Source organism: Lissotriton vulgaris, chromosome 1_1 (assembly GCF_964263255.1).
Source record: "Lissotriton vulgaris chromosome 1_1, aLisVul1.2, whole genome shotgun sequence".
In the NCBI taxonomy this organism is placed as follows: Eukaryota; Metazoa; Chordata; class Amphibia; order Caudata; family Salamandridae; genus Lissotriton; species Lissotriton vulgaris.
The window spans coordinates 41,138,340-41,160,697 of NC_141685.1; the positions used below are offsets into that span (position 1 = coordinate 41,138,340).

General features: G+C 46.0%; 1 pseudogene across 1 annotated transcript in view; it reads left to right on the forward strand.

Annotated features, from left to right (window-relative positions):
- The window catches only part of LOC147737119 (uncharacterized), a 146,752-nt pseudogene that overhangs the window by 8,166 nt on the left and 116,228 nt on the right, over positions 1-22,358 (forward strand). Inside the window, exon 2 of the transcript XR_015309813.1 lies at positions 2,710-2,786. The product of XR_015309813.1 is annotated as an uncharacterized LOC147737119 (transcript). The remainder of the gene's footprint in view (positions 1-2,709; positions 2,787-22,358) is intronic.

The following is a 22,358-nucleotide window of genomic DNA, read 5'->3' on the forward strand; positions in this document are numbered from 1 at the left end:
TTGACCCTACACCATACACTTTACAGCTAGAATAGTTCACATTAACTATCAGCCACAGGTGTATAGGAAACCCATGAGTACAGTATACGATCTGTGTACAACTGTTCAGAGAAAGCCAAGTTTAGAAAAAATAGTGAGTGTCAGTTTCAAAACAAATGACCTACTGCGGACAAACACCTGTGTATCAAACACCTGAAACTCACCGAACCTACTTTCAGAAATGAAGATGATATCAGTAGAGAACTGGCTACTGTAAACAGAGCTTACTCGATGGAGGGAGTTTACTTTATACCACACTGTTTGCAAACAGTGAAGCTTTCATAACAAACACACCCGAGTATTGAAAAGTATCAATTTTGTACATTGCACAGCTGTCAAAAATGCCACTATTTGCTCAAATTGACCAACATCTGAAGTGCTAAACACCCTTCAACTCGCACCCTTTATACTGTCTTTAGCCCATCTTCTCAAGCAATACAAGCATTGGTACATGGGTTAGTACCTGTTGCAGAGAGTCTTCTATGTTTTGTAGCAATTGTCATGCTGATACAGTTCTCTCTAATAGTTCAAGGCTGCTTATAAAAGTTAGTATTTACTATGTAGAATCTTACACCTGTTGAAATCTTTTTTTAAGAACCATAAAACGTGTGTGGAACTTAATGAACACCGTCAGCTGTTACCAGCACAGAGATGTACTCCTCAATCCAAAGATTTTTAACATATTCCATACCTCTACACACCTATGATGTGTAGGAGCAGATGTCAAACCCCAGCGTCAAGACGCCTCGGCAATAGAGCGCTAAACAAGCATTTATAACATAACATAATATGTGTTTTGTAAAGACTTACATCCAATAGCTGGGTCGAGTGTACAAAATAGGTAGAAAAGTAATATGGTACTTACGCACCACTATGTAAACTATGAAACAAACAAGCACACTCAGTGGATGATGTCATCAGTGATATCAATATTATCATTTGAGATGTCATCAGTGATGTCATAAATGATGTGATAGAACAAGTCATGAGTGATGTCATAGGTGAGGTCATAAGCAATGCAGGATAGGGTGCAAGTTACAGTTAGCTCTGATAATAACCTGTGAATTTCTGTGATTTTTCTAGTTCAAAGCATTAATGTTATCACTGACATACTCACTTAACTGTAACATTACTTAAACCTTATTTTTTTCAGTAAATGTATATATATATATACATATACATATACATATATATATATATATATATATATATATATATATATATATATATATATATATATATATATATATATACACATAAATATGTGTGTGTTTGTAGTGTTTGTATTCACTGGAAAAACCATAGGTTACAGGGACGTTATAGTTAGGCTCAGAGTTACCTGAGCTAATTATAACTTACGCCCCTGCAACACACTGCTTATGACCTCACATATTACATCACTTATGACATGGTCAGTGTCAGGTTCAGATTAGTCAACAGCACACCAACCTCTAACCTTCGGAACAGATTCATCAGGGGCTATGTACAATTCCCAGTTCCCCCTTACACTACCTCCCAGGGAGTATACAGCACCCTACCCTGCACGTAAGTACCCAGGGGAAAGGGGAAAGGGATAAAACAACAAAAGGTAGATGTCCACTACCACAGGGTCTCTTAGGTCTCTTCCTTATTACGAGAAATCCTTCTTTCTCAGTAAGCCCTAAAATAGTAGTAAATCCCTGTATGTAAGAGAAAGTACAGCCATAATGACTTCAAACACCTCACTATGCACTACAATGTAGATGGAAGCTGTAAGTAAACCCCCCCCCCTCTATGACAATCTTACATGCATGCATACTGGGAAGAACTGAACCACAGATTAGTGTCACCACAGAATAAACACCCATAAGGGCTGTACTCATCTGTTGTCGTCCATATGGGTTGGGTATAAGTCACAGCAACCCAATGATGGCATCTGATAGAGTAGATAAGAGGAACACCTTTAACCCAGGAAGAAATCCATACAATGAAGATTATGCACAATGGAATCTGGGTGCAGTTACCACTCTCGCTAGAGAGCATGCGCTGGCCCAACAGTAGAAGAAGAGGCCTGAATACCTAAACCCTGTCAAAGGCTTGTATGAGCAAAATGTAAAAAGAAACAAAATAAAGGTCTCAGTAAAGAGTACGTGGATTTTTGCTCTCTACACCACTCTCCATCACAGTGGAGAGGGAGTGTGTTTGCTAGGCACGGCAGGAGGTGAAACCGAAGGGGTGTCCCTTACAAAAAAAAGCGTTCAAGAACTGTTCGCACAGGAAAGCTCCTTCACCGCAGAGCAGCAGAATCAAATTCTTTCGAGTCTGCAGGAGAGCGTCTGGGTTCAGCGGTGATCCTGCCACTGACCGACCTGGAAGTGGGAAGGCACTCTGTATCATCAGAGGGCTGCTGATTACAAAAAGAAATGAACTGACAAGAGCTCCATCACAGCAGAACTGAAGAAGGCTGAATCCAACCATCCACAGGAACCGAAGATGGATCTCTAAACAAAGAGTCTGACTCCACCGGCTCTCTAACGATTGACAAGCACCAGCTCTCTTCAGGGGAGGGGTTTATGTAGGCAGTCCCAAACCCTGGAGAAGATGCAGTGGCTGCCCCAATGCCATATGTGAGCTGTGATTCTCCCGTAGCAATATTCAGTTCACAATCTTACTTCATTTTCTGTCTCTCAGGTCCTGAAGTGGTGCTTCTACCCATTTCCACTACGGAGGACCAGAACAGTCAGTGACATCATTCATGACATCATCCAGTGAGTGTAAGTGTTTCATAAATGTTTCTGAGACTTAAATATATAGTAAGCTACAGCATAAGTTACATTACTATTCTTTATGCACTAGTAATTAGTCATACTATTTCTAACATCTCATCTGGGTGTCTGCGTGACTGTATCAGTGTGTGAGTGGATGTCTGATTGGCGGTGGGGGTGTGTGAGTTGCGGAATGGATGAGTTAGTGGGTATGTGAGTAGCTGTATGGGTGAGTGAGTGGCTTTGTGAGTGGCTGTATTGAGAGTGAGTGGGTATGTGAGTGACTGCATGGGTGAGTTAGTGGCTGGGTGAGTGGCTGTATTGGTGAGGGACTGGCTGTGTGAGTGAGAGGATAGCTGTTTGAGGGTGTGTATAGGTACGTGATTGGTTGTGAGTGACGGTATTAGAGAGGGAATGTCTGTCTGAGTGGTTGTGAGTGGTGGTATGGATGTGTGAATGGGCATTTAAGTGGTTATGTGGGTGTGTGAGTAGTTGTATGGGTCAGCGGCTGTCTATCTCAAGAAGTGTATGGGTCAGTGAGAGGCTGTGTCAGTGGCTATATGGGTAAGTGTGTGGGTGTGTGAGTGGCTGTAGGGGTAAATAAGTGAGTGTGTGAGTAGTTGTATTGGTGAGTAAGTGGAAGTGTGAGTGGCTTTATAGGGGAGTGTGTGGGTGTATGAGTACTGTATGGGTGATTGAGTAGGTGGGTGAGTGGCTGTAAGGGTGTATGAGTGGGTGTGTAAGTGTCTGTATGTATATGTGAATGGTTGTATTTGTGAGTGAGTGGGTGCATGAGTGGCTGTCTGGGTGACTTAGTGGGTTTGTAAGTGGCTGTGTGAGTGAGTGGATTTGTCAGTGGCTCTTTGGATGAGTCATTGGTTGTGTGAGTACTGGTATGGGTGTGAATGGGTATGTGAGGGGTTATGTGGGGTTGGGATTGGGTGGATGAGAGGTTCTGTGGGTTAGGAGTGGGTGTGTGAGTGATTCTGTGGATGTTCTCATTAGCGATGTCACTGACCATGTCATGAGTGATGCAATATGTGAGGTCATAAGCAGTGCATTGCGGAGGGAAAAGTTATAGTTAGCTCGGGTAACTATACCAGCTGAATTTCTATGATTTGTACCAGTGAAATCTGAGCCTAATTCTAACGTCCCTGTAACCTGTAGTTTTTTCAGTGTATATATATGTATAATCCACATGTTTTCTGCCTTGCCTGTCACTCCTGAGAAAACAGCCACACCAATGCAGTAGTATTTTATCACTGGTATTTATTTGGCAAACAAAACTGACGCGTTTCGATCTGACAAACTTTTTCACATAACCTGTTTTTCTCTATGTTCATTGCATTTATTCAACGTGCAAAAACGCGTTCAAGTAAACATAAACAAAATACTTCACATTCTTGATTCCTCCTCAACTCTTTGTCAACAAAAACGTTATCAATGACGGACAAAAGTTGTTATTTAGTAAACTAAGTTTTACCAATAATATTGACTTTAGTCACCATATATTAAGGTATAGTACAGTTTCTATGACTGTTGTTCAGCTATGTTTGGCTCATATCTGAAATATATTTTTATGTTGATAAACAATTTCTAGTTAGCTTCTAGTGCCCTAATTCAAAACTGACAAACAAATGCTGCTGTACCTAAAGGTATAGTACCCAAATGAAACTAAATCGTACTTCCACCTAAGTGAATTCAAAAAGGTTTTGCCACATGGGGGTCACCTTCTATAGTCTCCTCAAAGCTACCAGCAGATGTGCATGCTAGCTTCCAAATATCTATAAGGGAGAAAAAGAACAATTTAGTATACCAGCATAATGTAAGTACAACCTAAGTACCGTCTTCTTTGTGTTGCATCTTGGAAAACCATTATAGAAGGATAAAATATTATCGAGGATGAATGTGATATGTCTACAGAAAGAAATATATACATTTGTGACAATTAGAAATATCATCAAAAGAAAAGAAAAGGGAGTTACACATAGGAGCTTCTAATTTACAAGTGTGTGTAAAGCTCTTCGTCCTGGTTCATACCATGTGGAGTGAGACTTCCTGCTTCTAGTATGTACCTAGATTCCATTCTGCATAATGCAGTAGTTCTGTTGCCAGAGGGTGGTTCACAACTGTTTTAATGCCAAACAATATGGCTTCGGTCCAGGCTCCATCATGGTGTTTCCTGGAGCTTCGTGCTGTGCTGTAGCTCATGTCTGCATTTGTGATGGTACGCCAATGTTCGAGTATACGCTTTTGTATGGGAAAGGTAGTCAACCCTATATACCATCTGTCACATGGGCAGATGATTACATAAACTACATAGTCTGTTTCGCATGTGATTGGTTTAGTGATACAGTTTTTCTTCCTAATCCTGTCTAGGGTAATCTCATAGACGTTAGGGCTGAATTTGCATGCCTTGCAGTGACCGCATTTTCTGAAAGTTTGACTCTTAAAAGTGATGTTAGGTGTATTTGCCTCTTTTCGTTCTCAAGGTGGTATCATGTGTTAGTCTTGCCCATCTACTCTTTAAGATCTTGCCTAAGGTGTTTGTCTGACTTGTAAACTTGGTAATAAATCATATTGGTTCTTTGTCAGCTTCCCTTGATATATGTGGTTTTCCTTGTAAAAGTTCATCTCTCGATTTTTCACCAGCCCTTATGCTAGCTTTTATAAGGCTTTTCATAGAATACTTTCTGGCACTAAAGTGATCTAGCATGTCCTGTTTGGTTCTCCTATAGCCTTCGTTGGTGCTACTGTTTATTTTGGCTCTTAGAAACTTGCTATAGGGGATACTCCAGCAGTAGCTTGGTGGATGATAGATCCGCAAGGAGGATCGAGTTGCCAGCAGTGTTCTTCCTCTAGAGATCAGTCTTGAGTGTGCCATATTTGAGTGAAACTTTGATATCAAGAAATCCCCTGTTTCCTGGCTGTAATTCATGGTAAATCTCAGAGATGTTGTTATTGATGACAGATAAAAAAGTTTTAAGGTCTTCCTCGCTCCCCTCCCAAACGAGGAAGACGTCATCAATATACCTGAGCCACACACTGATTTGATCAATGAATCTATTCTGATCTTGATTACATAGGACATGCTCCTCCCACGAGCCCAGCAAAAGATTGGAATAGCTGGGGGCGAAGCATGTCCCCTTGACAGTTCCTTGTATTTGCTTATAGAATGTATTTTCTAGGGCAGTCTGGGGATAATTGGTTGTGGTTGTCACATCAATTGTTTCCCTGTTTGAACGTAATACATGCATTTTGTACAATTTCAACTTCCTAACAAACTTAAATAAATCAATCCTTAATTGTGCATAATTTACTTGTGATGTAGGACAAAAGGGTAGTCCAAGTTTAAGACTCTCAATGTCCTCATGTGAGAGTTGTGTTTTAGAGAGGTTTATTCCTGTTACTTCCTTCGATTGTACTGCCATTACTTGTTCTTTCCATGCTGGCCCCGTATTCCCATTCCGCTGTTTGTTTGTTTTCCTTTGTTGCCTTCTTCTCTGGCTTTCACTTTTGTGCCGCTTCCTCTGCCTCTTTGTTTTGCCTGAAATGAGTGTTTGTTTTCTTTTTGTAGCATCCGAAGTTCCTCGGAAAAAGAAATCTTTGGTGCCATCTTGTTTCTTAGTATGATCCGAGTTCATAGCTCTGTTCCGTGCCTTATTCTGATACTCTCCTCCATTGCTCCCAGTGTTCTATCTTTAGCAATTTGTTGGCGGGCTTTATCAAATTTTTTGGCAAATATCAGACTCCTTCCTGCTGCAAAATCCAGTTCATCCCAAAGGAACTTGCGTAGTTTGCGCTCTATTAAATCCTTTTCATGGGTTTTGAGGCGTTCTTCAATTTGCTTAAGTATTTTCTTAACATCTTCCTGATCTATTTTTTTCTCAAATTCATCCATTATGCCCTTGATTTTAGTTGTTAGTTCCGTATGCTCTATCCATGCACTCTTGATCAGGATTCTGAGCATGGTATTCAAGCATGCGTTAGTATTTTCTGTCCAATCCTTCAGTAGCTCAGGTCTAGGATTTACCAATGTGGGGATTATAAAGTTTCTCAGACCTCTCGGTATTCTGTTTACATCCAGGTAATTTTGAAGCGATGTGGCTTCCCGCCATCGACTGTTTTCCCTTTTCCTAATTTTTTTCAGTGTAATTCCTCATTGTTTCAAAGTGCGGGTTAGGTCATCGGCATCACTTACATCAGCAGCGCCATCTCCTCTCACAGCTGACTTCGATTTAAAGATTCTAAGAGCCGATGCTTCGCGCTTCTTCAACATTTCATTCGCCCTGTGTATTCCGTATACTGCGTGGCGTAGGTGTAAATACCTAACGCACCTTAGTCACTGCAGGTTATGTTATGTTATGTTAATTTATTTCTTCTATAGCGCTCGGCTACTCCAAGGAGCATCCCGGCGCTTTGATGAAGAATATCGGCAGGCAAAACAAGACATAACAACTAAAAAGCAGACAGAAGAGAGGATCAAGTTTATTTAGTAAAAAGCCACGTTTTAAGCTCTTTTCTAAAAGCAAGGAGACTGGGAGCCTGTCTGAGAGAAAGTGGTAGTTCATTCCACTCCTTCGGGGCTAGGTAGCGGAAAGATCGACCTCCCATCCTTGCACGCCTGATAGCCGGGACTGTCATTTAGGATAGACAAGATTAACTCAAAGACCTGCTGGGTACATATCGGGAGAGACGTTTCCTTATGTACTTAGGGCCAGATCCTTGTAAAGCTTTGAAGGCAAAAGTCAGGCACTTAAAAAGGATTCTTTTAGCGATCGGTAGCCAGTGTAAAGAATTCAGTAAAGCCGAGGCACCTGCTCTTCTCGGGAGCTCGTAAATAGCACGGGCTGCCGAGTTCTGGACCACTTGCAAACGGGTCAAAAGATATTTTGGTAGACCCAAGAAAAGGGCATTTGCGTAGTCCAGTCGAGATCCGATCAAGGCCTGAACAATAATCTTCCTATGCTGGAAAGACACTAGAGGAAGAAACTTCCTCAGCATCCGTAAAATGCCAAAGCATTTACCTGAGAGGCACGAAACATGTGGCCCAAAGGACAATTTACTGTCCACAATCACTCCCAAATTTTTAGCCTTGAGAGACACGTTGTCAGGTGGAAACAGATCTTGTGGCCACCAAGCTTTCCAGTCTGGTTCACAGGTGCAACCAAAAAAGAGCAGCTCCGACTTATCGGAATTGCACTTTAATCCATTACACCTGAACCACTCAAAAACCGCACCAAGGCAATCCCTGATCTGTACGCCGTCAAATGACCCGCCCCTATCACAAGTGAACAGGAGCTGGGTGTCATCGGCGTAAGATACGATCTGGGCGCCAAAAGACTCCGCGACTACCGCCAGAGGGGCCATAAAGATGTTAAATAGCATGGGGCTAAGAATGGAACCCTGCGGTACCCCTACCTCTAGTGGAGCCATATCAGCGGAGAAAGGGGGCACCCAGATCGTTTGCCGGCAGCTGGCCAGAAAAGATTTAAGCCAGTTCCACACCGTTCCCCGAATGCCGCTCTCCCAGAGTCTTACAAGGAGGCGATCATGAGGGACGGTGTCGAAGGCCGCCGACAGATCTAACATTACCAACATGGCCCTTCCTCCAGAGTCGAGTACTTCCCTGATGGCATCCGTGACCTCGAGAAGAGCCGACTCCGTGCTGAAATTTGCACGGAACCCAGATTGTGTGTCATGCAACAGGTCGTTTCCTTCGATGAAATTGGAAATCGTCCGATGTGCAAATTTCTCGGCCACTTTCGCCAGGGCAGGGAGAAGGGAGATAGGCCTATGGTTGGCATGGATGAGGGGGTCCAAGGTAGGCTTCTTGATCAATGGCAGGATCAGAGCATGTTTCCATGCCTGCAGGACCACTCCCGTTGACAGCGAAGAATTCAGAAGGGGGTTCAGCAAGGCATTTAAAGCGGGTGCCACCTAACCCAGATGTTTAGCCGGGCACGGATCAAGTGGAGAACCTGATTTCAAGCTTGACAAAAGCTCGAGAGAAGTGTCAAGGCATAGATGTGGAAATTGTAAAAGAGAAGGGCCTAGACCCTCCCTGAATGAAGGGGGGATGAGGGACCCACGGCCGACTGAGAGCTAGGGTGGAAAAGAGAGGCTTGAATGGTTGTGATTTTACTGGTGAAGAAAGTTGCAAGCTGTTTTATCCATACTTCTGAATGAGTATGAGATGGAGTACAGATAGCTGGAGAGGTGAAATCCAGAACAACTTTGAAAATTTATTTACAGCCATTTTCAGCCTCATCAATTCGATGCTCAAAATAGGCCTTTTTTTCATTCCAGATTGACTGGTGGTAGGCTTTAGTTATTGCTCGAAATTTCAATTTCTCAGTCACATCATAGGTCCGTCTCCAAACTCTCTCAGCCCTTTTACAACCCTGCCGCTGCTCCCTTAGCTGGGGACTGAACCATGGGGCCGACGCTCTACGTTCGCCAGATTTAAGCTTTTTTTCGGGGATTAAGGTCTGAAGTCTGGCTGTCAGCCAATTCTGAAAGAGACTAAGATTCTCTTCCAAATTGCCCAAAAGAGGACATGGAAAGGTGGTAAGGGCCTCAGATAACATATCCACCGAAAGCAGATGGAAAGGGCGCGACGTTCGCGTGGTCTCTATTGATTCTCTCACCCGAGTAAGAGCAGTGGCAGGCACAAAAAAGGAGATCAGAAAATGATCAGACCATAATACTGGTTGTATAGACGTTATCGTAATGGATTTTGTTGAGAAAATCTGGTCTAGAGTATGGCCTTTATTGTGCGTCGGTTTCTGCAGAAACAGAGACAATCCTAATGGAACTGTGATGTCACTGAGTTTCATTGCATCGAGGTCCACTGTATTATCCATGTGAACATTGAGATCCCCAAGAAGAATACAATGCTCAGATCTGAGACAAGGGACTGAGAGAGCTACTTGTAGTTCATCAAAGAACGGCCCTGCAAGTCCCGGGGCTCTATACAAGAGAATCCCAGTACAAGCCTGGAGGGGGGAGAGCTGAAGGGTGACACCCAAGGCTTCACATCCCTGAATATTCTCTACCGGGAAGGTTGAGCAGGGAATGTTTTTATTTACCACAAGAGCTACACCTCCCCCTCTGCCTGATATTCTATCCCTCCTAAAGATGTTGTATTCCGGAGGGATGGCGTTGGCTAAATCAGGTGCAGAGCAGTCACTCAGCCAGGTCTCAGTAAGAAATAGGCATGATATATTGGAATTCTGTAATAAATTCCAGATATCAAGGGAGTGACAGGTCAAGGATCTAGTATTAAGAAGAAGACATTGATAAGGGGCCGGGATATTGTCCAGCGCAGTTCCGATAGACGTTGGAAGACGCCAACCGCAAGTTGGACAACCTTTTCTTAAGGCCCGGCTGCCAGGAAAGAAAGAATGACATTGGCCACTAGGGGGGCGTAAGGCAAGTAAGTCTGCCGAATTATAGCAAAACATATCTGTGAGATAACACAGAAGTACTACAAGCAAATATAAAAATAGGCACCCCACCGTCCAGCTCCGTCCGCTGCCGAGACGCTGACGGGCGCAGACGGGCAGGACTCTGGCAAGACTCCGGCAAAGCGGAGGCCACCCCGCTGCGCGATCCCGCTGCGCTCGGAGGACTGGTTTAAATAGTCCCTCCAGGTGGGGAGCAAAACGGCCCTCCGGTACACCCAAGATGGCGCTGGAAGAGCGTCAAAGCCCTTCTCAAGATGGCGCCCGCTAGAAAGTAAAAAGAAACCCTCCACAACCCCGAAACCGGGCCCGCACAAGCGGCGTTGTTCTTACCAATTACAGTGCAAGTAAGGGGTGAGCCCCAGGAGTACTGCCTATTAAAATCAGGGGAAAAATAAAATAAACGAACAAAAATACAAAATGGGCTTTTTTAAAAACAGAACGCGCTCACCACGCTGCGCAAGAGCTGTTACTAGCTGCCAATACCTGGCCAGGTTAGATCCCTTCTATGTGTCGCCGGACCCCCTGTGTGTGAGACAATGTGCCAAATGTATGTATATATATATATATATATAACACTAGCTGTCACCAGTAAGTAGTTATAGTTAGGACCTAGTTTCCGTAGCAGTTTTTTTTATTTTGCTAATAACTTTGGCTCCAATTTACGAGTCTACAAATGTTTTAAAGCTAGTTTACCATTCAATTCAGCTGCTGTCTGGAAAGCTTTGGGGTCCTTCGTCAGTACAGGCCAAGAAAAAGGGTGGTCCCAAAATACCTTTTCCCCATGCAATTTCCCATAGGGGTTTTAGACATGACTACAGCCCGGACCGCTGAACAGAATTACACCAAATTTGGAAGCAAGCTAGAGCTTGGTCCAGAAAGATCTCTTTTTGTAATTTGATGCAAATCCTTTGATTAGTTTTTAAGTAATTAAAAAGAAAAAGATTTAGCAGCATGACCGTCTTGCGGCAGCACCTTGCAGCAGCGGACAGCCCCGCTTCAGCCATGCTTCAGCCCCTGGGCCCCCTCTACATGCTGAGCTTCAAGGGAGCCCCCAAGTAATTGTTGCACTTTGCATCCGGGTCTGCATGTGCTTATGGCAGAGCACGGATAGGGCACTGGGGCTGGCACTCTCTATAACCGTGTGCTTATTGGGAAGTACTTCTTTGTGGTGCATGTGAACAGAGGTGAAAGGGGCTTGCTGCTGTTAGGGCTTGCAGTGACCTCTCTGCTCTGTTAGATCCACTGTCTAAGTGCAAAGTAAATCCCTGCGTGGAAAGGGTCAGTGAACAGGAGAGCAGTGTATGCTTTTTAGCAACCAAACTGACAACGTGGGCCACACAGTGGTGCATGCACATCCCACAAACACAGAAGTTAGCATCCCACACCTAATCTTTGTGCTTACACACACCAGAACGAAATGAAGTACTGAGCAGTACATATTTCCTAGGTATCTAGGATCTGGGTAGTCACACACGGTTGGCTGTGACATTTCTGCTATAACCAGCGGTAGCTACATAATCATGCATGCGTTACTAAACCGTGTGTTCTCTCAATATTTGTTTGATTATTTGTTATAAAAGTCAAGCTCATTTCCTGTACCTTTGTGCACACTCTACAGTACCTTGCATGCTCACTGTACTTTGCTGTAGTACACACTGCTGAGCAATACATGGTTGCTTGAGTGCAATTTAGCGCCGTGGCGAGCCATGCATCCTTTCTATACACCACTATTGTGACCCCTCTGCTGAGCATTGCATGTTTCCAGTCAGAAGCTCACGGCTGACCTTGCACACATCTATGCACTGTAATGGGGCAATCACCGCTAAGCCAAACATGGGTAGTTGTGCACCCTGCTGAACCACGCGTGCTTCATCTTTATTTCAGTTGTGCCCACACCGATGAGCCACAAATAATTTCTGTACGGTACAATTTCCCACGCGCACAAGCCCTCTGCTGTGCCTTTCGTGCTTCATACACTGGTGAGTTCTGCACCTTTCTTAACCAGGCATGCTTATGATACTGTGAAGTTGTCCACACTGCTGAGCTACATTTTGTTCTCTGTGCAGAACAATTATGTGCCAAAAAAGTGTGACCGCAATGCATCTTATAGCCAACTGTACAACACTCTCTCTTGCCTTGCATGCTTCATTTAAGGTGCAGTTGTGCATAGTGTTAGGCCTTAAATGCTTACTGTGAAAATAATTTTTGCATACTGCTGAACCATCCTTTCTTTTTACACAGTACAATTGTACACACATTTTTGTACCATATATGCTTTATATTGAGTGCTGTGCTGCGTGAGTATAAAAAGTTTCGCCTTGCATACTTCCTGTATGGTGCAGTTCTGCACACTGTTAACTCCTACTTGGTTTGCTGTACAGTGCAGTTGAGCACTACAATAAAGTACAATTGTGCACACTGTTGCGCCATCCTGCTTTCAACCCGTGTACTAGTCACACACATACACACACACACACACACACACACACACACACGACACCCCACATACATCTTATGTGGATCTAATACATCACAGTTGTGCACAAGACTGTTGAGCTATGCTTGCTGTGTTTGTATCCTCCACAGCACAGTTGTGTTCACACAGACGAGCCGTGCACAACCTTTGCACAGCATAAGTTTGTGCATGCACGCACAGAATTCACCTCTCATTCTTCCTACATAGAGTATATTTGTGATGCAAGAATCCTGCCACCTGCATGAGTCGCAACAGTGTGATAGTGGACACTGCTGAGTCATGCATCCTTCAGATTTATTTGTGCTCTAAATGTGAGTCATGCATGCCTCTTTAGGGTATTTTCAGACAGACTGCTGAGTCAGGCATTCTTCAGATATATTTGTGCTCTGATTGCTGAGTCATGCATGCCTCTTTAGGGATTTTGCAGACAGACTGCTGAGCCATGCATTCTTCAGATATACTTGTGCCCTGATTGCTGAGTCATGCATGCCTCTTTAGGGTTTTTGCAGACAGACTGCTGAGCCATGCATTCTTCAGATATACTTGTGCTCTGATTGCTGAGTCATGCATGCCTCTTTAGGGTTTTCGCAGACAGACTGCTGAGCCATGCATTCTTCAGATATATTTTTGCTCTGATTTTTAAATCATGCATGCCTCTTTAGGGTTTTTGCAGACAGACTGCTGAGCCATGCATTCTTCAGATATATTTGTGCTCTGATTTCTGAATCCTGCATGCCTCTTTAGGGTTTTTTCAGACAGACTGCTGAGCCATGCATTCTTCAGATATATTTGTGCTCTGATTGCTGAATCATGCATGATATTGCTTGATCTCAGTGCAGCCTTCGATACTGTATCTCACAGTATCCTCCTGAACAATCTTGCCTCCTTTGGTATTAGTGATAAAGCCTTGCACTGGTTTTTGTCTTTTCTCACAGACCGGACTTTCCAAATTTTTTACAAAACGTCTACGTCCAACACTTATCTTTCCCCACATGGTTTGCCCCAGGGCTCTATCCTTAGTCCTCTTCTTTTTAATCTTTATGTCGTTCCTTTGTCCCATATTGCTCACTATTTTGGTCTAAATCTATTCACCTACGCTGATGATTCTCAGATTGTGTTTTCCCTATCCCAAGCTGAACCCACCTCTCCTTCATCTTTGCAAACGGGTCTTAGCGAGATCTCCCGTTGGATGAATCGCAATTTTCTCAAACCAAATAGCGATAAGACGTAGGTACTTGTCTTTGGAAATAAGCCTGATTTATGGAGCTCGAGACATTGGCCTTCGACCATGGGTTGCTTACCCGTTCCTTCTGAACGAGTGTGCAATCTTGGGGTCATTATTGATAGGGATCTATCGATGAAAGATCAGGCCAACAAAGTTGCAGCCACCTGTTTTACCATCTTAAGGTGGCTGAGAAAAATCTTCTGGATTCTGCCTTCGGACACCCAGAGATCCGTTGTGACGGCCCTGGTGACCTCTAGATTGGACTACGGGAACGTGCTCTATCTGGGGGCTACCAGGGCGGTCATGCGCCGTCTTCAACTAGTTCAAAATGCCGCTGCACGGCTTCTCTGTGGTTGTCGAAAACGTGATCATATCACCGAGCGTCTTAAAGAACTGCACTGGCTCAACCTTGACAATCCGGTAAAATTCAAAGCATTGTGTTTTATGCACAAGATCAAAATTGGAGTTGGTATCTTCAGTCCCTTGTTAATTTTTATGCACCTGCCTGTTCTCTCCGTTCTTCTTCCCAACACCTTTTTTGTGTTCCTAAGTTCAGGCTCTCCAGAGTGGGTGGTCGCTCTTTTGCCACCTTGGGACCCAAACTCTGGAATTCCCTTCCCTTGGAATTGCGTATTGAGAACTGTCATATTCGCTTCCATAAAGCCGTAAAGACCTGGCTTTTTGTCCAATAATTTCCCTCTGGATTGTATTCTGCTACCTCTGTCATTCAGCGCCGGGAAACCCTTACGGGTAGCTGTCGCGCTATATAGGATTAATAAATAAATAATAAATAGTAATAAATATGCATGCCTCTTTAGGGTTTTTGCAGACAGACTGCTGAGCCATGCATTCTTCAGATATATTTGTGCTCTGATTGCTGAGTCATGCATGCCTCTTTAGGGTTTTTGCAGACAGACTGCTGAGCCATGCATTCTTCAGATATATTTGTGCTCTGATTGCTGAGTCATGCATGCCTCTTTAGGGTTTTTGCAGATAGACTGCTGAGCCATGCATTCTTCAGTCCCTGCAAGATACTGTACCGAGCAAGCATTATCCAGTGCTTTCACACAACGGGTGCAATTCGGGCCAAGGTAGGCGGCACGTGTACTGATTTGATAAAGATATTCATCCACTCACAATGGTGCTACAATTGCCTCTAAGCTTGGCTGTTGCTTGCATTGCTTTTGTTGCAGTTTATCCAAGAGTGCTGCTCACACCGGGGCATCAGACAGAGCATTGTTTGTTGCGTGCTCCTGGAAGCCTTCAGTGGTATCCAGGAGTAGATAACCACTTATTGCTTTGATTCTTCCTGTGACACCTAGTGTACGCAATAATAATTATAGATTAACAATAACAATAACAACTACTGTAATGATTTTATTAACTGCAACAACAACACAAAGAGAGCTCAGTTTACATATCCTCCCATCCTGAACACACAATGCTTTTAAGTGTTTTATTGCAGCTAATAAGACTGACATTTTTGTCACTGCCCCCATTTCGGGTCCCATTTTCTGTTCTTCTTGCCTTTCAATAGCTTGTTTATGCCTGGCGTTCTCCTGGTGTTCCTCGTTCTCCCCCTTCACTTTTCCATGTTCCTGTTCATCTTTGACGTCTCTCTAACGATGTATGAAATGAAAAGGATTTATAGAGCGCTAACAAATGCCCAAAGGCGTCAAGGCGCTGACAGCAGTTAGTCCTAAACAAGGAAACAAAGATGGAAATAGAAATGCCATGCTCTCAAGCCCTGAAAGCAATCATGACAGAATAAAAAGTCAGGTTTTTAAGGCCTTACGAAATGGGGTGTGAGTCTGAAGAGTGGAGATGGAGCGGAGAAGAGAGTTCCCTAGCTTGGATACTGTGGTGTTTCTGGCCTCGGGCCCGCATGTTGGATGAATGACCACAAACACAGCGTAGTTGGGTACTGAAACTGGCCTGGAGCACGTGCCCTCTGGCCCCTTTTATTACCAGGGTCACCTGACTGGTGACGCCTGTGGTGGGTGATTGTAAAGTGTGTGACATCACAGGCAGACCACTAGAATGTATCCAGCCGGATACTACATCCCTCCCACATTTTAATGAAGCGACACAAACAATGGTCCAACCTGTAAGAAAAACAACTAAGCAAAAATCACCACCAAATGAGTCTCTTCAGGCCTTCTGCTGGGCAGTGTTGGAGTTCTGAACAGCTTCGTCAGGATACCTCCTTCGCCTTGGCGACGTTCTGTAGACTGTCTTGGTCTCACAGTGTTGAAGTTCATATATACAAATTTAGTGTTGATGCATCTGGAGCTGAAGTGAAGTCCACTTTGGTGTCAGACACGATCTCTGTGAGTGAGGCCTTCCTTCAGAGGTGGCGTGCTTGGTGACTCCCCTTACTCCTGACTGCTGGGCAACGTTCGACTTGCCTCACTCGCCTGGATTCCACTGTCACTGGAGCCTCTCGTCGGGGGATTTTCCTGCTGGCTCAGATGGGACCGTGTGGGCCGTGCAGGGCTTTGTGGGAGCTGCAAAAAGGCGTCGCTGAGGAACTGCCAACGGACTCACAGCCAAGTCGCTCATGTAGCCTCTTCATGTCAAGTCAAATCAAGTCAAAAGATTTATATAGCGCGCTACATACCCGAAGGGTCTCAAGGCGCTTGAAGAAGGGTGGGGAATTACTTGTCGAATATCCAAGTTTTAAGTTGCTTTCTGAATGCAAGGTGGTTCTGAGTGAGACGAAGGTGGGTGGGGAGTGAGTTCTAGGTTTTAGCAGCCAGGTAGGAGAAGGATCTACCTCCCATGGTGGTTTTGTTGATGCGAGGTACGGTAGCAAGGGCTTGGTTGGAGGATCGTAGCTGGCGGGAGGGGGTGTAGAAGGAAAGTCGTGTGTTGAGGCATTCGGGTCCAAGTTCGTAAAGTGCTTTGTGTGCGTGGGTTAGGAGGCGGAAAGTAATCCTCTTATTGACGGGGAGCCAGTGGAGGTTTTTCAGGTGACCAGAGATGTGGTCTTTACGCGGGATGTCTAGTATGAGTCTGGCTGATGCGTTCTGGATGCGTTGGAGTTTTTTCTGGAGTTTTGCGGTGGTACCGGCGTAAAAGGTGTTTCCGTAGTCCAGGCGGCTTGTAACCAGTGCATGGGTGACCGTTTTTCTGGTTTCGGTGGGGATCCAGCGAAATGTTTTTTTGAGCATGCGAAGAATGTTGAAGCAAGATGATGAAACGGCGTTGACTTGTCTGTTCATAGAGAGTGAGGAGTCCAGGATGACGCCCAGGTTCCGTGCGTGGTCCGTCGGGATGGGTGCTTTTCCAAGGGCCTCTGGCCACCAAGAGTCATCCCAGGCGGATGGGGAGGTACCTAAGATAAGGACTTCTGTTTTGTCTGAGTTCAGTTTCAGACGGCTGTGCTTCATCCACTCGGCTACTTCTTTCATTCCTTCATGAAGGTTGGTTTTGGCGGTGTTAGGGTCTTTGGTGAGTGAGAGGATCAGTTGAGTGTCGTCAGCGTAGGAGATGATGTTGAGGTTGTGTTGGCGTGCAATGGCCGCGAGGGGGCTCATGTATACGTTGAAGAGGGTGGGGCTGAGTGAGGATCCTTGTGGTACGCCGCAGATGACTTCAGTGGCCTCTGACTTGAATGGTGGGAGGCGGACTCTCTGGGTTCTTCCGGTGAGGAACGAGGTTATCCATTCCAGTGCTTTTCCTTGGATTCCGATGTTTCTGAGGCGTTGTAGCATGGTGCTATGACAGACTGTGTCGAAGGCTGCAGAGAGGTCGAGGAGGATGAGGGCGACTGTGTCTCCATGGTCCAGTAGAGTTCGAATGTCGTCTGTTGCTGCAATGAGGGCGGTCTCCGTGCTGTGTTTGGCTCGGAAGCCGGACTGTGAGGAGTCGAGGGATTTGTTGGTTTCGAGGAAGGCGGCGAGCTGGTTGTTGACAGCTTTCTCAATGACTTCGGCCGGGAATGGAAGGAGCGAGATGGGGCGGTAGTTTTTGAATTCGGTGGGGTCAGCTGTGGGTTTTTTCAGAAGGGCGCTAAGTTCTGCGTGTTTCCAGCTTTCCGGGAAGGTGGCGGAGTTGAGGGAGCAGTTGATGACGTCTCGGAGGTGTGGTGCTATGTTGGAGTCTGCTTTGTTGAAGATGTGGTGAGGGCATGGGTCTGTGGGGGATCCTGAGTGGATGGAGTTCATCAGGTGGATGGTGTCCTCAGTGGAGATTGGGTTCCAGTCATTAAGGATGTTCAAGGGGGATGAAGGTGCGGCAGAAGGTTGGGAGGGTTGGTCTCCGGGTCGGTTGTCGAAGCTGTTGTGGATGTCTGCGATTTTGTCGTGGAAGAACGAAGCTAGGGAGTTGCAGAGGGCTTGAGAGGGGGTGATGTCGTTGGAGTTGGCTGAGGGGTTGGTAAATTCTTTGACGATGTTGAATAATTCCTTTCTGTTGTGGGCGTTGTTATCTAGTCGGTCTTTGAATGCGGCTTTCTTGGCAGATCGGATTAGTTGGTGGTGTATGCGGGTGGCGTTTTTGAAGGCGTCCCTGGTGCTGGAGTTTGGGTCTTTTTTCCAGGCCTTCTTGAGGGAGCGACAGAGTTTCTTCGATTCCTTAAGATCATCGTTGAACCAGGAGGCGTTTTTGCTGCCTAGTTTGATTTGACGTTTTTTCAACGGTGCTAGGATGTCGGCGCTGTTGGATAGCCATTGGGTGAGGTTAATGGCTGCTTGGTTGGGGTTTGAGGAGTGGACAGGGGGGTTTGGAAGAAGCGATGAGGAGATCTGGTCGATGGTGATTTTGTTCCAGTTTCTTCGCAGAGTAGGTTGAGGATGGTTGTGAGTTGTGGTCTTATTGTAGATAAAGTGAACGCAGCTGTGGTCCGTCCAATGGAGAGTTGTGGTGTGACTGAAGGAGACATGTTTGCTGGAGGTGAAGATAGGGTCGAGTGTGTGACCTGCGATGTGGGTGGGGGAAGTGACAAGTTGTTTGAGTCCGAGGTTGGCCAGATTGTCCAGAAGGGTGGTGGCGTTGCTGTCATTGCTCTTTTCCAGGTGAAAGTTGAGGTCTCCCAATAGAATGTATTCCTCAGAGGGGAGGGTGTGTGGGGTGATAAAGTCAGTGATGTTGTTGCTGAATTGTGCACGGGGTCCTGGAGGCCGGTAGAGGAGGGTGCCTCTGAGTTTGGTCTTGGGGTCGGTGTGGATCTGAAAGTGAAGGTGTTCGGCGCTGGCAAGATTGACGTCTGAGCTGGTTGAGATGCGGATGGAGTTCTTATGGACGATAGCGATGCCTCCTCCTGTTTGCTTGGTGCGGTCCTTACGGATGATCTTGTATCCTTCCGGGATGGCAATGGTGATGTCTGGGGCTGATGAGGCGTTCATCCATGTTTCTGTTAGGAAGGCGACGTCTGAAGATATGGTGTCTAGTAGGTTCCAGAGGTCGATGGCGTGTCTGTGGACCGAGCGGGTGTTGAGCAGGATGCATTTTAGGTGGTTGGAGTCAGATATCTGTTTGGTGTTAGTGGATGAGGAGTTGGTCTTGGTGCCGTCAAACTTGCAGGAGTTGCATGTGAAGGGTCCATGGGTGTGTCCAGGTGCGGCTTGGGCGCAGTTGGGGAGTCGACCGGGGTTAAGGGCTAAGAGGGTAGAGACGTTGTATGTAATGCGGGTGGGGAGGGTGGGACGGGGGCAGGGGGTCTGGCGCTGGGCGCGGTCCAGGCGCGGACGGGCATAGACGGGCATACCTTTGGCGCACCTTCGGCACAACTGGGGCGCGACCGCTGCGCGTGAACGCTGCACGTAGGTCCTACTGACATAAGTTGGAAGTGGAGGGGGGCGGAGCGTGGGAGGGGGAGCTGGGAGGCGGTAGCGAAGGGGAAGGGACGGGCTGCAGGCACAACAAAATGGTGGGCTCAAAAACAACAACAGGACGCTATGCGAGGGCAATGCAAATACAAATAAACAAATGCGAGGACTCAAACAGCAGCGCTATGCACACAGGTCAGCAATTAATATTGTAAAGCCCTGAAATGGTAAACGAGAGTAAGCAGCGCAATGCAAGTAGGGCCAAATACCAGCAATGAACTACGCAATGCGGAGCGCTACGCTGGAAACTGGGCGCTGAATCAGAAATGAAAATGCCAGTGGATAGGCAGCGCTACGATACCACAGTGGCGCTTGTAGGTCGGGAGGTGGGCAGGAGCAACCGCTTCACGTGGAGTTCAGCTGGTCACGTCCTCACTGTCTGGACTCGGGTGCTGCGCCTTCCTCTGCCGATCTTGTGGGTGACGAGTCTTCAGCTGTAACCTTTGTGCGTCCTGACCCTGACGTGGAGCGGCGGCCGACACATCTCTCCCATTCCGACCCCTTTCACACGGGGACTCCGTCAAGGCCCTTGTCCCCTGGACTGCCACGTGACTGCATGTTCTGTGCGGGATGTTGCGTAGGCCATGCTTAGGGTTGCTGCGGAACTCCCGACAGGGCCACGGTCAAGTCTTGTGTAGTCCCCAAGGGCAGCTCTCCCAATGGCCGGGTGTGGTCGACTTCGGCAGGCTCTGGGTGATTCGCCTCTCTGAGCTCCAGTTGTTCTGGGTGTGTGGATTTTCTCAGGTGGTGTGATGCTCCTTGGTGGTGACGCACCTGGACGGTGGTAGAAAGATGACAGTTTTCTTCAGTGGACAGACAGGCGGCGATCTTCTGTTGGGGTGACTTTAGGGAGTGAGAAGGACTTGAGGTACTTTGTGGCACTGCTCCGTTTTTTGCAGGTAGGTGCACTACGAGGTGTGATGCTATCGATACCAAGCAGCCATGTGGTGTGGCTTGCGGTTGTGCCTGTTCACCAGTAGGAGCGGCTGATGCAACCTCTTCACCAGTGGCGGCGTTGGGCAGCCACGTGCGGTGCCTGCTCCACACCAGTCTTTCTGGTGCTGCTGCTGGGGGCAGTTCCCTGGAGACGTTGCTGTCTTGGCTGGTCATCCAGTTCTTGCTAGTGGGGGTTGTCTTTGGTATTGTCGCTTGAGCTTGGACAGCGCTTGCCTGGGCTGGAGAAGCTCTTCTGGTGGCCTTTAGTGATCCATGATGGTCTTTCCGCCTTTGAAAGTCTGGGCAGCCCGTTGGGGTGGTGTGCCAATCAATCAATCAATCATAGCATTTGTGAAGCAGGCTACTCAGCCATGAGGGTCTCATGGTATTGGGGTGGGAGGGAGGTGCTGCTACTGCTCGAACAGCCAGGTCTTAAGGTGTCTCCTGAAGGTGAGGTGGTCCTGGGTCAGTCGAAGTTGGACGGGGAGGGAGTTCCTGGACTTGGCAGCCAAGAAGGAAAAATATAGAAAAGCAAATGTATGAGATAGCTATTTGACGGGTGAAGGTGCTACCTCGACCAACACATCTGTGACCATGCTCATCAAATTATCAACAGCATTTCATTCTGTAATATTTGGCAAATGGTGTGGTTGATAAAATGTAAAAGAACATAAAGCAAGTAAAATACAAATCTGTACAGTACATCATGAAATGTGCATTTGGCAGTACATACTAAGTAAGTTAGATCTACATTCCAAAAGGCATAGTTCTCTTTAAATAGCTATCTCATACATTTGCTTTTCTATCAGCATCACTACATCTATGGGCACCAGGTCACTCTGGCCGTTGATAAACATAATATCTCTTTACCGAACCGCTATCTTTCGACTCATCTACAGTACACTCAGACCGAGATTGGTATACACAGTGAGAGAAAGCTGAAATATTTCTCATATACGACTCCTATACTTGCCACTATCTCCTTTCATTAGGTGTGGCTCTTCTACACACTACCATTCGTCTAACATTCACATGAGTACTCGATTACCGAGCTTCTCGCCTTATCGGCTCCCCTCTCAACCATGGCGGCTCTGTTTGAGCAGCACACAATCGGCATTTTCTATGGCGAGACTCCGGTAAATAGACACCTCCCTTCCGGTCACGTGTCCGTTTTACGAAAGACGGCGACCGGGAAACAACAGAGGAGGGATACCGCACTACTGGTAAGTTGTATTTACCTTCTCCACGACTACCGGATACCCTTCCAAAACCAAAACCGGCCATGACCGCGTTTTTCTCGACCCTTTTCTTTCTTTTAAATTTTAACTCAATTCCTCGCATATCTAATGCGTGCGCATACACTTATGTTTTTCCCTCTACAGCACACCGCGATTGAGAAAACGCACCCGTTTTCATAGCGTCTTAAGCAGATGGATCCCCTCCCGGTACAGCCTAATACATACCCGTATTAAGGTACATCTATATTCCTAATTTGTTTTCTATCTTTTGTTAACTTTACCCTTAACATGAATCAGAGCGATGTGATACACTCCATCTCTAGCCTGATGGCATTTGCCTTCTATATAAAAAAAAAAAATTTTCCTTTATCTATAGTGCTATTTTGGAAATCTTGACCTA